This window comes from Lonchura striata, chromosome 1A (genome assembly GCF_050655825.1).
Source record: "Lonchura striata isolate lonStrDom1 chromosome 1A, ASM5065582v1, whole genome shotgun sequence".
NCBI lineage: Eukaryota > Metazoa > Chordata > Aves > Passeriformes > Estrildidae > Lonchura > Lonchura striata.
The window spans coordinates 2,705,612-2,719,429 of NC_140741.1; the positions used below are offsets into that span (position 1 = coordinate 2,705,612).

The 13,818-nt window shown below is 40.2% G+C and overlaps 1 long non-coding RNA gene across 22 annotated transcripts in view; it reads left to right on the top strand.

Moving 5' to 3' along the window:
* The window catches only part of LOC144248627 (uncharacterized), a 189,577-nt gene extending 175,759 nt beyond the window's left edge, over nucleotides 1-13,818 (top strand). For 4 of the 22 annotated variants that reach the window (XR_014952352.1, XR_014952345.1, XR_014952335.1 and 1 more), the window contains 7 exons: nucleotides 63-729; nucleotides 808-849; nucleotides 935-2,499; nucleotides 2,577-3,681; nucleotides 3,837-3,964; nucleotides 10,913-10,976; nucleotides 11,264-12,502. This is a non-coding gene — a long non-coding RNA (uncharacterized LOC144248627). The other 18 variants (XR_013341937.2, XR_014952339.1, XR_014952347.1 and 15 more) reach the window with 18 other exon arrangements.

Here is a 13,818-nt window from a genome sequence, read left to right on the forward strand (position 1 = left end):
AGGTTTTGGCCGATGTGCTGTTCAGATTGTGCACTGATGTTTAGTTTTCTTTCCCTTGGCAGACCAAGAGGTGACAGCTGGAACTTACCAGACAGGGAGATGGCGTTCTTCTGCACCCAACAGGGATTTGCATCCCCAGATATGTGCAAGATAAGTGGTGGGTTATGACCCACAGAGGGGCGTGATAAGCGAGGTGCCAGGTTGGGACTCCCCAGGAGGGATTTTTCAGTCAGTTTGGAATTGGGGACGTCCAAGAAGTGTCTCCTTAGACCATCTAAAGGCGAAAAGTGTCTGTTTTGACCTTAGTGCTGAGGCATGCAGGGCAGAGCAGTTCCGATGAGTGTCCTGTCACATGTCTCTGGTGCACTCTGTGTTGTTTGGGTCTCTCGGTCCTTGCAGATATTCTTCTCATCAAGAGCTCTCTCTCCCTGTCCTGTCCCCTGGTTTGTCACATCCTGTCCTGTGTCACAGGTGTCTGCACGTATTTGTCCCACAGCTGCTCTGCCCTGCTGCATAGCCTGTAATAGCACAAGTCCTGGGGACTTGAAATTTGTCATTTGCAGGGTGTAGTTGGGCTCTAGATTGTATGGGGAGATTGACATAACATGTTTGGTGATGCTAAGTTGTCCTGCAGCCATTTGACACTAGTCCTAACTTCCTTTCACATGAAGACAGTTCGAATCTGTGGCAGAGAGCCCCAGTTCTGGGGGAGGGCTTTCCCATGATCAGGTCAGTCATTGTTTGCACTTGCAGGAGCAGCCTAAATGGTGACCGTGTTACAGCAGTGTTCTTTGCCTTTATTTTTAGGTGGTCCAGGCAGATAGCAGCAGTCAAGGCCAAGTGTGCCAGGTGAGCAATGGACCAAAGGAGTTTTTTGCTCAGCTTTTAGTTTTTGGTGGAACTGTAAGCATCCACTGTTGTTTGTGTGCTTTAGGGAATCCACTCAGTGTACTCATACCTCTGTCTCCAACTGGCTGATGGACCGGGTTTCATGCACGTGTGGTCTTGCCAGAAGCATTACAGGACCCTGTGACAGAGCCTTCCAATTTTGCATTTCAAGGTCCCCTCCTGGTAACCCACAGGAATGGGCAAGGAGTTGTGGTGAGGCAGGGAAGAGGAGCGAGGGTACCCTCAAGTTGCAGCAATGCCATGTCACCTTGTCTGCCCTTAACCTAGGTGTGCCTTGAGATGACGGTGTCAGAATCCAAGCGCGCCTGAGGTGTGTGGCCCAAGACTTCTTGGGAGACGGTGAGTAGCAGAATTGTCAGGTTCTGGCCCATGTGCTGTTAAGGTAGTGCACTGACGTTTGGTTTTCTTTCTCTTGGCAGAGCAAGAGATAACAGCCTGGTGACAACTGGAACTTCCCAGACAGGCACGAGGCCTCGTTCTGCCCCTGATGGGGATTTGCATCCCCAGATATGTGCAAGATAAGTGGAGACCTACAACCCACAGAGGGGATGGAAGAGAGGTGCCAGGTTGGGACTCCCCAGGAGGGGTTTTTGAGTCAGTTTTGGAGATGGGGATGTCCAAGAAGTGTCTCCTAAGGCCACCTAAAGGGAAAGTGTCTGTTTTGATCAAAGTGCTGAGGTGCTCAGGGCAGAGCAGTTCTGGTGTGTGTCCTGTCACTTGTCTCTGGTGCACTCTGTGTTCTTTGGGTCTCTTGGTCCTTTCTTCTCCTCAAAAGCTCTCTCTCTCTGTCCTGTGTCACGGGTGTCTGCACGTATTTGTCCCACAACTGCTCTGCCCTGCTGCATAGCCTGTAATAGCACAAGTCCTGGGGACTTGAAATTTGTCATTTGCAGGGTGTAGTTGGGCTCTAGATTGTATGGGGAGATTGACATAACATGTTTGGTGCTGTTAAGTTGTCCTGCAGCAGTTTGACACTAGTCCTAACTTCCTTTCAGATACATACAGTTCAGGTCAGTGGCAGAGAGCCCCAGTCCTGGGGTGAGGGTGTTGCCATGATCAGGTCAGTCATTGTTTGCATTTGCAGGGGAAGCCTAAAGGGTGACTGTGTTACAGCAGTGTTCTTTGCCTTTATTTTTAGGAGGTCCAGGCAGATAGCAGCAGTCAAGGCCCTGTGTGCCAGGTGAGCAGTGGACAGAAGCAGTTGTTCTTGCTCAGGTTTCAGGTTTTGGTGCAATTGTAAGCATCCATTGTTGTTTGTGTGCTTTAGGGAATCCACTCAGAGTATGCCAACCCCCTGTCACCAACAGCTGATGGCCTGGATTTCCTGTGCTTGTGAGCTCTCAGGAAGTATTGCAGGACTCTGTGATGAAGCCTTGAAATTTTGTATTTCAAGATTGCATCAGAGTTGCCTTTGGCAATGGCTGAGGAGTTGCGGTGAGTCGCCGAGGTAGGGAGGGGGAGCCAAGGTCCACTCGTGTTTCAGCAATGCCGAGTCTCTTTGTCTCTTCTTAACCCAGGCAGACCCTGCGATGACGGTGGCAGCCTCTGAGCCTGGCCAAAGTGTGCGGCCCGAGCGTTCTCAGGAGAATGGTGAGTAGCAGGATTGCTGGGTTTTGTCCATTGTGCAGCTAAGATCATGCAGTGATGTTTGGTGTTCTCGATTGTAGCTGAGCACGGGACCACAGCCCGGTGACCATAGGACATTCCCCGCAGGCAAGGCAGCCTCCATTGCCAGGCGACGTGGATTCTCATCCCCAGATGCCAGAGAGATAAGTGGAGGGCTAAGGCCCACAGTGGGGGTGAAAGCGGGGTGCTGGGAGGGCCTTTAGGATCAGGTTTGGGGGCAGGGATGTGCAAGAAGTGTCCCCTTAGGCCAGCTAAAGGGAAAGTGTCTGTTTTGATCACAGTGCTGAGGTGCTCAGGGCAGAGCAGTTCTGGTGTGTGTCCTGTCACTTGTCTCTGGTGCACTCTGTTCTTTGGGTCTCTCGGTCCTTTCTTCTCCTCAAAAGCTCTCTCTCCCTGTCCTGTGTCACGGGTGTCTGCACGTATTTGTCCCACAACTGCTCTGCCCTGCTGCATAGCCTGTAATAGCACAAGTCCTGGGGACTTGAAATTTGTCATTTGCAGGGTGTAGTTGGGCTCTAGATTGTATGGGGAGATTGACATAACATGTTTGGTGATGCTAAGTTGTCTTGCAGCCGTTTGACACTAGTCCTAACTTCCTTTCAGATGCTGACAACTCCAATCAGTGGCAGAGAGTCCCAGTCCTGGGGGCGGGTTTTCTTGTATCTTGTATCTCTGTCGGCTTACATTGTATGCAGTTATGTTGCACCTACCTGTGTCGGCTTCTATTGTATGTGTGTATGTTGCGCCTACCTATGTTGTCTTATATTGTTTGTGCTTATACTGTATGTACCTACGTTGCCTTATGTTGTTTGTGCTTATACTGTATGTACCTACGATGGCTTATGTTGTATGCACCTCTGTTGTGGCAATTGTGATCGGAGCTGCCTTGCCCGGGCACGTAGTCACGCTCAGGTAGAGCAGTTATAAAGCTTTGCCGTTCATCTGTTCTCTACGGGCTTTGGGGTACAACACTGATGGGCCCAGAGTTGGTATAGCTCCTAGCTCTCAGATAGTCAGTCACTGACCGCCTCCCCTTGTCTCGTAGGTCCCCGGGTCCCTACAGAATTTCCTGGAATCTACCATTTGACATGGAGGTCCTGCGGTCAGAAGAAGCGTTTAAGCATATTCTTCAGTGCAGCGTTTCACGTAAGGGTGGCAGCCAGCGTGTCAGCAGAAGAATGTGTGAGAGTGTGACTGTCTGTGTCTGTCTGTGAGAGTTTGTGTGTGCTTGTGTCTGCAGCTGTGTGTGTGTGTGTGTGTGGAGCAGTTCCAACCTTGTGTGTATGGCCTTTGCCTTTCAGGGGGAGTTTTCATCAGGCAGGAGGATTTTTTGGGAGTCTCCGGAGCGAGTTGCCGTGAATGTGAGTTTGTGCGTAACGCGAAGGGGGCGTGCACGTCGGCGGAGCGTTTTGCGCCGTTTTTGTTCCGGGTGCGTCATAACAATAAAAGCGTTGTGGACTTTTCTGAAATGGAGACACGGTTATATTGTGTCAATATGTATTTTCCTTGTAATACATTATATTGTTCTGTCTTTGCAGTTGTTCCTGTCTTTTGATGTATTTTGCTATATGTAAATTGGACTTGTACTTGTGTGCCTAGGTATGATGTATTCTTTGTTGTATTTGTCTCTGTACTTGCATTTGTATGCATTGTTTCCCTGTGTATTGCTGAAGTTTAAATTAAGGGAATAAAGATTAATCAGCCCTAATAATGATGCCTCTTACCCTCTGTCCTGCCCACCATTCATCTCCTGTCTTTCTTTGGTGTGGTTGAGTCGTATCATTCTCACCCTTTTTCTCCCTTTGCCTCTTACTTTCCTCTTTAGTCTATTCTTCACTTTATCCTTCCGTGTGTAACTCTTTGTCTCTGGCTGTGTTTTCCTTTGTTTCCATTTCTAAGACATCTCTATGTTTCTCTAACCCTATTTCCTTCTCACCCTGTCTATTTTCTTCCATTCCTCTACATGTATTTCCCCATGTCTCTTTGTCTCTTTCAATCTAGGTTTCACTATGTTTTCTTCTTTTTTTTCTCTTTGTCAGCCTTTGTCTTTCTAACACTTGCTATCATTGTCTTTGTCTCTGACCCTTTTTCCTTTTCTGTCCAACTTTAACTTTTTTGTCTAACTCTCTATTTCTTTCTCTCTTGAACCCTACCTTGTGTTCAGTCTCTCCATTTGTTTTCCTGTAGGTTTTCAGCTCTATTTCTTCTTTTTCTTGTCTCTCTATTTGCTTTTCTCTTTCATTTCAAGTGCTTCCTTTTCTGATTGTCTTTCACTCTTTTTCTCTTTACCCCACCTTTCTTTCCTCTTTCTCTGCCTTTCTCTTTCTAATCTGACTTTTTTGGTTTTTCTTTTTATCTCTGACTCTTATTTTTCTTGCTTTGTTTTCTTCTTACTCTCTCCTCTTCCTTTTCTTCTCAGTCTTTCTTCTTCTCACTCTCTCCTCTTCCTTTTCTTCTCAGTCTTTCTTCTTCTCACTCTCTCCTCTTCCTTTTCTTCTCAGTCTTTCTTCTCACTCTCTCCTCTTTCTTCTCACTCTCTCCTCTTTCTTCTCACTCTCTCCTCTTTTTCTTCCTCTTACGCTCTCCTCCTCCCTCTCTCCTCTTACTCTTCCTCTTACGCTCTCCTCCTCACTCTCTCCTCTTTTTCTTCCTCTTACGCTCTCCTCCTCACTCTCTCCTCTTTTTCTTCCTCTTAGGCTAAATACTTGTATCAAACATTTTAAACAGCTCTTTTATACAGAAGTGAATACATTAAAAGAGAAAGGGAAAGAAAATAACTGGTAATATATTTCAAAAGTCAAACCAGTATTTAATTTCTGCATCAAGTATTGCAATCAAAGACACCTAAAAGATTCACCTTTCCATAAAATCAAGGTTTTAGTTATTGAGATGGTGGTTTACTTATTTAGGTGGTTGTTTTTTGTCCTTCTAACAGCTTGTATTTTTAACTGTTTAGTCCATCAGCAGACAGACACCCTGTCCATCTTAACAGGCCATAAAAATAGTGCAGGTGATGACATTGGTTAGCAACCTTTTCTTCATCATCATCATCTCACATTAACCTAGAGAGACGAAAGGCACAAGGAATTCAAATTATTAGCTTTGAGAACTGAAATAAAAATCTTCTTTCTACAATTAGCCTACATATAGTGGCATTAGAAATACCACTTTAAGTTCTGAAAGTACCGGAAGGAATTTATACCCAAAGGATCCTAATTCTTTGGTAAGTCAAAGCTGCCATTTGTACCTGTGAACACTATCACTTGGAGAAAATGCAACACTTAGGAAGAGTTTTAATTGTTTTTTTCATTACTTGACTGTGTCATTTTTTCTGAAGTTTTTACAGCTTCTTGCATTCAAATGAAGGAAGATTAAGGCTGGATGGTTAAGGTTGTAATGCAGCATTTCAAAGTAATATTTGTGAAGATGTACTAGAAACTGCATTGCTTAGAAACCTATTATTTCAGTAATCCTTTCTCAGAACTTCACAAAGGTCCTCTTATTGTGTCTCTGATAAATAAAATGTGATTTCTATTTAGAAAGAATTAAGGTAGTGAAGACTAACTAGAGAAGAACATGCAACCTTATAGATACTGAGGCAAAAAATAAAGCAAAATGGTTAGTTGCTGGTTCCAACTGGTATTTTTAAGTCTGTATGGCTAAGCATCTCTATCTTAAATTTGTGATCTTTCTGCAATTTTGTATTTATGGGGCTTATGCCTGTTCAGAGTAATTAGTGTCATTTACATTAGAACAAATACTGAAATACAAAAAATGAAAAGTTATTGGCAAATGGGATACAGAGTAGCAAATCTGGAAATTAGACGCTGCTGATATTTATCTGTAATGAAATTTGGCATAGGACCAGCAATAGCCAGAAGTAGGTAGAATATCCTGTGATACAGCATCTGAAATTCATCAAAACCCCCCCTCCAAATTACCTTTGGTATTGTAAAAGTTTCCATTCTTTTTATTATTTGTACTTTATTAGAGGCATCTTGTCAGTACTACTTTTTCTTAGCCTTATCCGGAGATGCTTTCTTATGTCTGACTCCTGAAAGTCTCTGTGCAGAACCAGAGTTCTGCAGAGCTTTTCCCCCTGTATTCCTTCCCTTTTCTGTCTTCCCAAAAGCTTTTGGGATTATGGCTTTTACACCATAATTTACTTAATTGCCTTTTCGTGTCAGAGAATTCTTATGCATATAACATCTCATTTTTAACTACCTGCTTGGTATTGCTACAACATCAAAGAACTTATAAAATTATTCTTTGTTCTCTTATTAGATTTTTTGCTTTGTCCTTACAGAATCTTCTCTGATAAATAGAAGTGGTAGTGCTTTTTATTTACTGCCTTAATTTCCTGCAATAAAAAAACACTCTATGTTCATTAATCATTCAACGACAAAGGGTATTCTGTATTGGAGCCAAAATTGTATACGTTTCTAAGCAACTACAGCATTTTGCTTTATTTTCTTAAATCTGTTTCAGAGCTTTGATCAAATTGCACTCTCCAATTGTTTTCCAAAGGGTGTAATAAGAGAAAAAAATAACCATTTTTATAACGAAATTTCAAGCCAATAAAATCCTTAAAGGAAATTTGATTCTGTAAATGAGGACTAGGAAGAGGAAGGTCATAAGAAGTTACATCATCTGAGTTTAACCATCCCCTTAGCACACTGATCTAAAACAGGAAAAGCGTATGAAAAACTGCAGAGGTGTCTTCTGAGAAGGTATATGCACATTTCACATACTTCTTGTTCTGTATCTTTCTTCTAAACAGTGATTAAAGCAGCTCCCAGTACAGATCTGTAACAAATTCATGAGCAAATCTGATAAGACGTGTCTTTGAGTAAACTGTGAACCTAACCTGACAACTAAGATAACTAGTTTGTCAGTTGATCTAACCGCACCATTCTTTTCTCCTGTATCTGGTTTCTTTTCTTCAGAATTAACCCAGTACTTTCTCCCCCATCGTGCTTTACAAACAACCTCCCTATCTGCTTTTTGTGCCCTATGAAGCCAAGAGGAGCAGTGATGCACAGGAACACTGAAACTCCAATGTCTGGTCAACTAAATCTGGATGATGCTCTTTAGGAGCAGCAGAATGATTTTCTAACTGCAAAAACTGTTATAATACCACTTATTTAAACTTGATTTCCTGTTCACTTGTGAATTGATTATTTGACCTTAAATTGTTATGGTTTTTTTGACCATAAAGCCAGTTCTGATTTGCTGAGTTGATGCCGTAGAAAATACTTATATTTACATGGTTCAGCTGTTCGCAGGTAAAGTTGCATGATTCAATAGCCACTGGACATGCTGAGTTCTGACTGGCGTGTTAAAATTTTTCTAATATGTGGGAACTCAAAATGTCTCTCAGACATTTTTAGAGGTTCCAGGCCTTGGTCAGAGGCATTCTAGACCCTGGCAGATAGCTGAAAAACAGCTGTGATTTTGAGTTTGAGCCATGGAATGAATTGCCAACTTTGGAGGTGGAACAAGCAATCACAAAAGGTTAGATAGTATAGTAAAAGTAGTTACAAAGTAGAGGGGAAATTTTTTTAGTATTGTACAGGGGGGTTTTAACGCATGTACATGGGGGTCAGAAGTTCTAAGATGGAGGAAAGTGGGCTGATCCTGTTCTTCCTCCTTCTTTTTCCTTACCTCCATGTTCTTGGTGATGTTGGCACTCACAGATTGGTTTAGAGTAGAAAAACACTTGGCAACGTAGGTAGTAGGTATTGGGGAATAATTATAAACGTGTTATACGTAATATATCTTATAAAAGATAGCAGCAGCCCTGGGCGGAGAGGGAGACGAAGAAGGCAGCAGATCGAGAGGATGTCAGGGGCTGTGTGTGCCTCTACCCAGGCCGCTGATCAAACAGCCGCAGTCCAAGAACATAATCTGTTAGATAACTAGCGATAAACTGCCTTGAGACCGAACAGCTAAAGCCTGCGGAGTTTTTCTTTGGAAGCACGGGTGGGAGGAGGAATTTCACCACCACATGAGACCCCAGAGCAAGGCCGGGGTTCTCACAGTAATAAAGATGCACCCTTTGTTTATCCACCTTTGTCATTTATACATCCAGCTGTGAAGCTCTCCAGCTTTGCAGTGCTGTTTACTAGGACAATTGAATACCATAACTTCCCAAATTTGGTGTATGTGACCAATCAATATGCAGATTTTATAGCCATAATTTCACACACAGATAATTTGTTAATTGGGCTGCATGCTAAGCTGAGGAAAGCAACACAGCAAATAGTTTTTGCTTTTTGATAGTTTCTGCCATGTCGAGCTCTCATTCTGTCCATTGGTAATGATTGTACCTCTCATGGGAGGAAATCTGACGGACAAACATACAAAACAATCCACTATTTGGCATAGAGGGAACTAACAACAATAGCCGAAGTTTAATATTTTGCTTCCTTTGTCACCTAAGGGTGTGGAAGGTATTCTAGTTCATTGAGTTTATATTCTGTCACTGATCTTTAGCTGAGGGACACAAAGATATATGTGTTATGCGTGTTTGCATATTTATGTGTTTATATATGCATGTAGATATAGACATATAAAAACACATAAATACACACAGGTGGGGGTGTATGTATATGTATGTATTTATATATATATGCCTGAGGTCATATGTGTGTGGGATTCAGTTTGTGTTCTGTTAAACCCAGCCCTCTGTGTGTGTGTGTGTTTGCACCTCGTCCACAGGAGCTGGTTACAGTCCTGGCTATTGAACTGTTGTTGTTTTCAAGCTGTAATTTATTTGGTAATGATATACAATGTTTCACAGTGATAAGGAGTCAATAATGAATATGTTATGCTTTAACATCATAAAGACATCCTTAGGAAAAAGTCCCTGTCTTTCTCCAACAGTGATCCATATGGTGTGCTACTAAAAGGAGAAGATCTCTGAGTGAACAAATGTGAAATAGTACAGACTTAATCTTTATTGCTCTTTTCCTATCAAGATAGCCTTTGTTGTCTGGCCTATGAAGACACTGCAAGACTACTCACTCATACAGCATTGTTTTATTGTTCACTTTTATTTTCTCTAAAGCAGACCGGGGTTGTTTTTTTCTTTTTCCTTTGCATATGTCTTAAGAAGTTGACCTTTAGCTTTACTAATGCAATTAATAGTTTTTGCTTCCTATCTCCTATAAATGATGTTGGTGAAATAGGTCACCTGATTTCATGTTCTAGTAGGTACAGTCAGAGAAAATTCTGGCTATGTAAATTATCATATTTAATTAGCATTATTTCTATCCTCTTTATTACACATTTTGCAATACTATTGATTGTTGGACCTAGAGTATCTTTTGTCCTCAAGCCACACACCTAGAAGTCACCTAAATCTTCATTTTTTCTGAGGATAATTCAGCTTGGAATATTTTTTTTTAAATCTAGATTAAGAGTAAATAATTTAAATGGAAGTTTTGACAGGACCACACGTATAAGGTTTTGAAGTATTTCAAGACTACGAAAAATTGCTACCCTGTCATCTGACTTTTTAGTCTTTATCTAAGACATAAACCACGTGTTTGTTTGATGTTTGATTTTTTGTCATAAAAGGAGTAGGTGCTTTATCAATAGACTTTATTTTAATCAATACTGCCTTGATTATTCCCTACATGAATCCAATTTTTATTTCTACTGTCTAGAGTGGGAAAATATGAGAAAGAGTTCCCCACATCAAATCCATCTGCATCATCTCAGAGGCTGCCTTCGGTAGCTTAAAAATGACTAAACCCCTCCCACTGTTACACTGGAAAGAGTCTTGCTGACTCAAAACTTTAAAAAAACCTTGTAGTTTTCACTCCATTTAAATGTGTCACTTTTAATAGCAAAACAAGTAGAGAAATTCCAATGTGAACTCATTTTAGAGCAATGACCAAGTATTATGAATATTTGACTGCATTTAATCTTTCAGCTCCTTTTCTTATTGCATCCTTAATCCTACTCCTGAAGGGACTTGGATTTAAATACAGTAGAATTTCCAGTGTTGAGCAAATCTCTGGTTTCATACCTGAAGATCTCCTTAGTTCAAAAATCCACTTTGTAATTAATTTTATTTATGCTGTGCAACTCTGCTTTCCCAGATATTAAAAAACATATTGGCAAAGAATATGACATTATTTCTTGAATAAAATGACAGGAAGTAATGCAGCAAGATTTTCTGCCTTGAGAGTCACCTGACTTCTCCATTCAGTGACTTTATATTCCTATTCAGGGATTATTATACCTAAGAGATCCAGAGTATAGCCAAGAGAATAGTAATAGAGAAGTTCTAACTAATGCTGATTTTCTACTGTTTGTTACTATTTCCTCACCCATAAAAGGCACTTGTAATTAATTTTCTGTTCCCTAGGACCACCTGTAGAAGTAAACTTCACTATTGGTGATGAGATTTAAACACGAAGAAAAAAAGCTGGGTAAGTATGAAGTTGTTAAACTCGCTGTCACAAGACTGTATTGTTGAAGACTGTTACAGGGATGATGGGAGTCTGGGATAAGTTTAGCTATGAAAACTTAGTTCCATTTCATTAAGTAGGCTTAAAAGAAGACCCAAATTGGGTTGGTTTTTTGCTGTTGTTGTTGGGGTTTTTTTGGTATTTTGGTTTTTTTTTGGTGGTTTTTTTTTTGTTTTGTTTTTTTTTTTTTAAACGGAATATTTTTGGAAAAAATATGAAGTAGTTATCTCTGACATTTCTATTGACAGGTTGCCAAGACATGTCTGGGGAATCGTAATGATTCAACATCTCGTTTGGAAGCAGCAGAAACAGAGACAAGCTTTCAGGTATTCTCTTCCAGAGTAATTTGTGGGGTTTTACTAAAAAGTCTCATGAGATTCAGTTACTTAAAGTATACTTACACATTCTTCACCAAGTTCTGTCTCAAAAGAGAAGACTACTTAATTCAGACTTTGTCTGTGTCTGATTGCAATTGACCTGTTCAAAATGATTTCTGGCTGGTAACAACTTGCAAACTATGAAATATTTGGAAAGCTGGTAGTCAAATGAATTAGTAGTCAAATTACTTAATTTGACAGTGTGATGTGTATAGCCCTGGAAGCAGGAGTAAGGAGAGTTATCCAAAATAATTAAGTATTAAATACCTATGTGGTTGTTTTCATACATATATACATAAAATATGCAGTGATATGAAGCTGTATGTAGCATCAGACTTGTATGGTTTTGCACTGTGAAGGTTGTTAATGATGCTTTCTTAGAGATCAGGACCCTTTTCTAGGGACAATTCCATTGCCATGGAATTTTAACAGACTTTTTTATTTCTGTTTATGTATATATGTATTCTATACACCATGTTTTTACCTTTACAGAAGTTTCACAGCCCTCCATGGACTAAACCTGAAGATGAAAAATCACCTGAAAAAAAAGAGAAAAAATACGTAGAATCAGTTAGTACACCAGAATAAAAACTCTAAATGCTGCTAACCTACATTGAAAAATGCCAATCACTTCATGTTCTGCTAGCACAAAGGCATGAAATGTCCCAGGTTTCTAAAGCATGCGTTTTTCACTATTCTATGAATGTCTGTAAATTAGTCTATAACAGACCATTTAGTACCTTCCAGCAATAATCCAAAATTGATGTTTGAAGAAGTGCTTTGTAAAGCAGTCCAGTTTTTGAACTCTTGTTCTACCTTATCAGTAATTGTATACTATAAATTACCTGTTTTGTAAACAACAGTCATTCTCAAGTATGTTTCTCACTGTTTTATTTCATGTAATTTTGTGGCAGATTCGGTTCTAATATTAAGAGGCAGTCAATGTGGAGGGGGGGAAGATATCTGTGTAACCATATTTGAAGTACAATCCTTAAGTGCAACTGCAAAAAGACAACTGTGTGGGGGGGGGGGGGGGGGTCCATGTATGCTTACCTTTTAGTAATTCCATCTCAAATCTACTTACTTACACAATAAAATATGCTTATTGTGTTCTTTCTTTCCTCAGTGCTATCTTAACTAGTTCATTTTTGAACACTGAAAAGCTGACAGAATTGGATTTTAAGGGATGGAGATGGAGAGAATCATTACTTTAAGGATTCAAGCAAAAAAATGTGCAGGTGGTACTGAGTTACAGTGTCATAGCTTGGATGGCAGCCGTGGGAAGTCGGTTTCATCCCTTGTGTTTGTGCTGATCTCGACGGGATGGAATACACTTCCAAGGGGAAAGCCCTGTTTGGTCCACTACAGTTGGCCTTTGATCACTCCATCGGGGAGGATTGATTGGAATCAGCTCTGTCACTCATGGATTCTTTTCGTTTCTCCTTAGTCACACTCTATGACAAGAAAGCAGAAAAGAAAGGGAGAAGAGAGAATGTTTTTCTTTTTTGGGTGCATGTCATTGTTGGTCTAATTTAAGAATTCATATGCCATATCTTTTTGAGATGCAAATCTTTCAGGAATGGATGCAATGCTATCTATCCCTAGCAAGAAGTGTCTTAAGCATTTGTAACTTGTAAACTTCCACCTTTGTCTTAATGCACACCTCAGCACATTTTCAACTAGATTTGAAGTAGTTATAATAATTTACTTTGTCTTGCTTTGTATCAGTTTAAAAGCAAATAGACAAATCTTTTATTTGACTTAGTGATGCTCTGTCTTCAGTTTTAGCATTTAAGACTTTACCTCTCCTTCAACAGTCTCCTTCAATACCTCCTTGTCCTTGCTGGTGTGAAAAATGCATATTTTATGATTGGCTTTTCTCAAAGGCTATAATGAATATTATAAGTGTAATGTTAGAAAGTTATGCTGTGTTCATTTGCTTAAGTAGTGTGTTAAATACAGTTTTAGGTTCTAACATAATGTTAAAATAGAGACTATGTAGGTGGGGAAGTTTTTTTTTTAGGAATGAGATACTTACTTCAAAGAACACCTAAATCTTCCAAAGGAGAGGAATTTATGGCTTCTTATCAGAAGAAGCTAATTTCTTCAGGCCTTACTCGAAGACACCAAGGGATTAAAGGAAACAATTAACATACAACAAACAGAGTTTCTTGTTTAAAATAGAATGCATTCATAACCATAAAGGATATATAAATATGCAACAAGTATATTAGTTTAAGGGTGATTCCTTTATTCACAAGTCATGCTTTTCGTAGCTTAATGTCCGAGAACATCCGGACGTCCGTAATTCTTTACTTTTTTTATTGTCTTGTAATTGTCCTAACTCTAAGCTTTAGTACTCTAATGATATTATTATTTTTATAGCCATTTTATTATTATTAAACTTTTAAAATTTTAAAAACCAA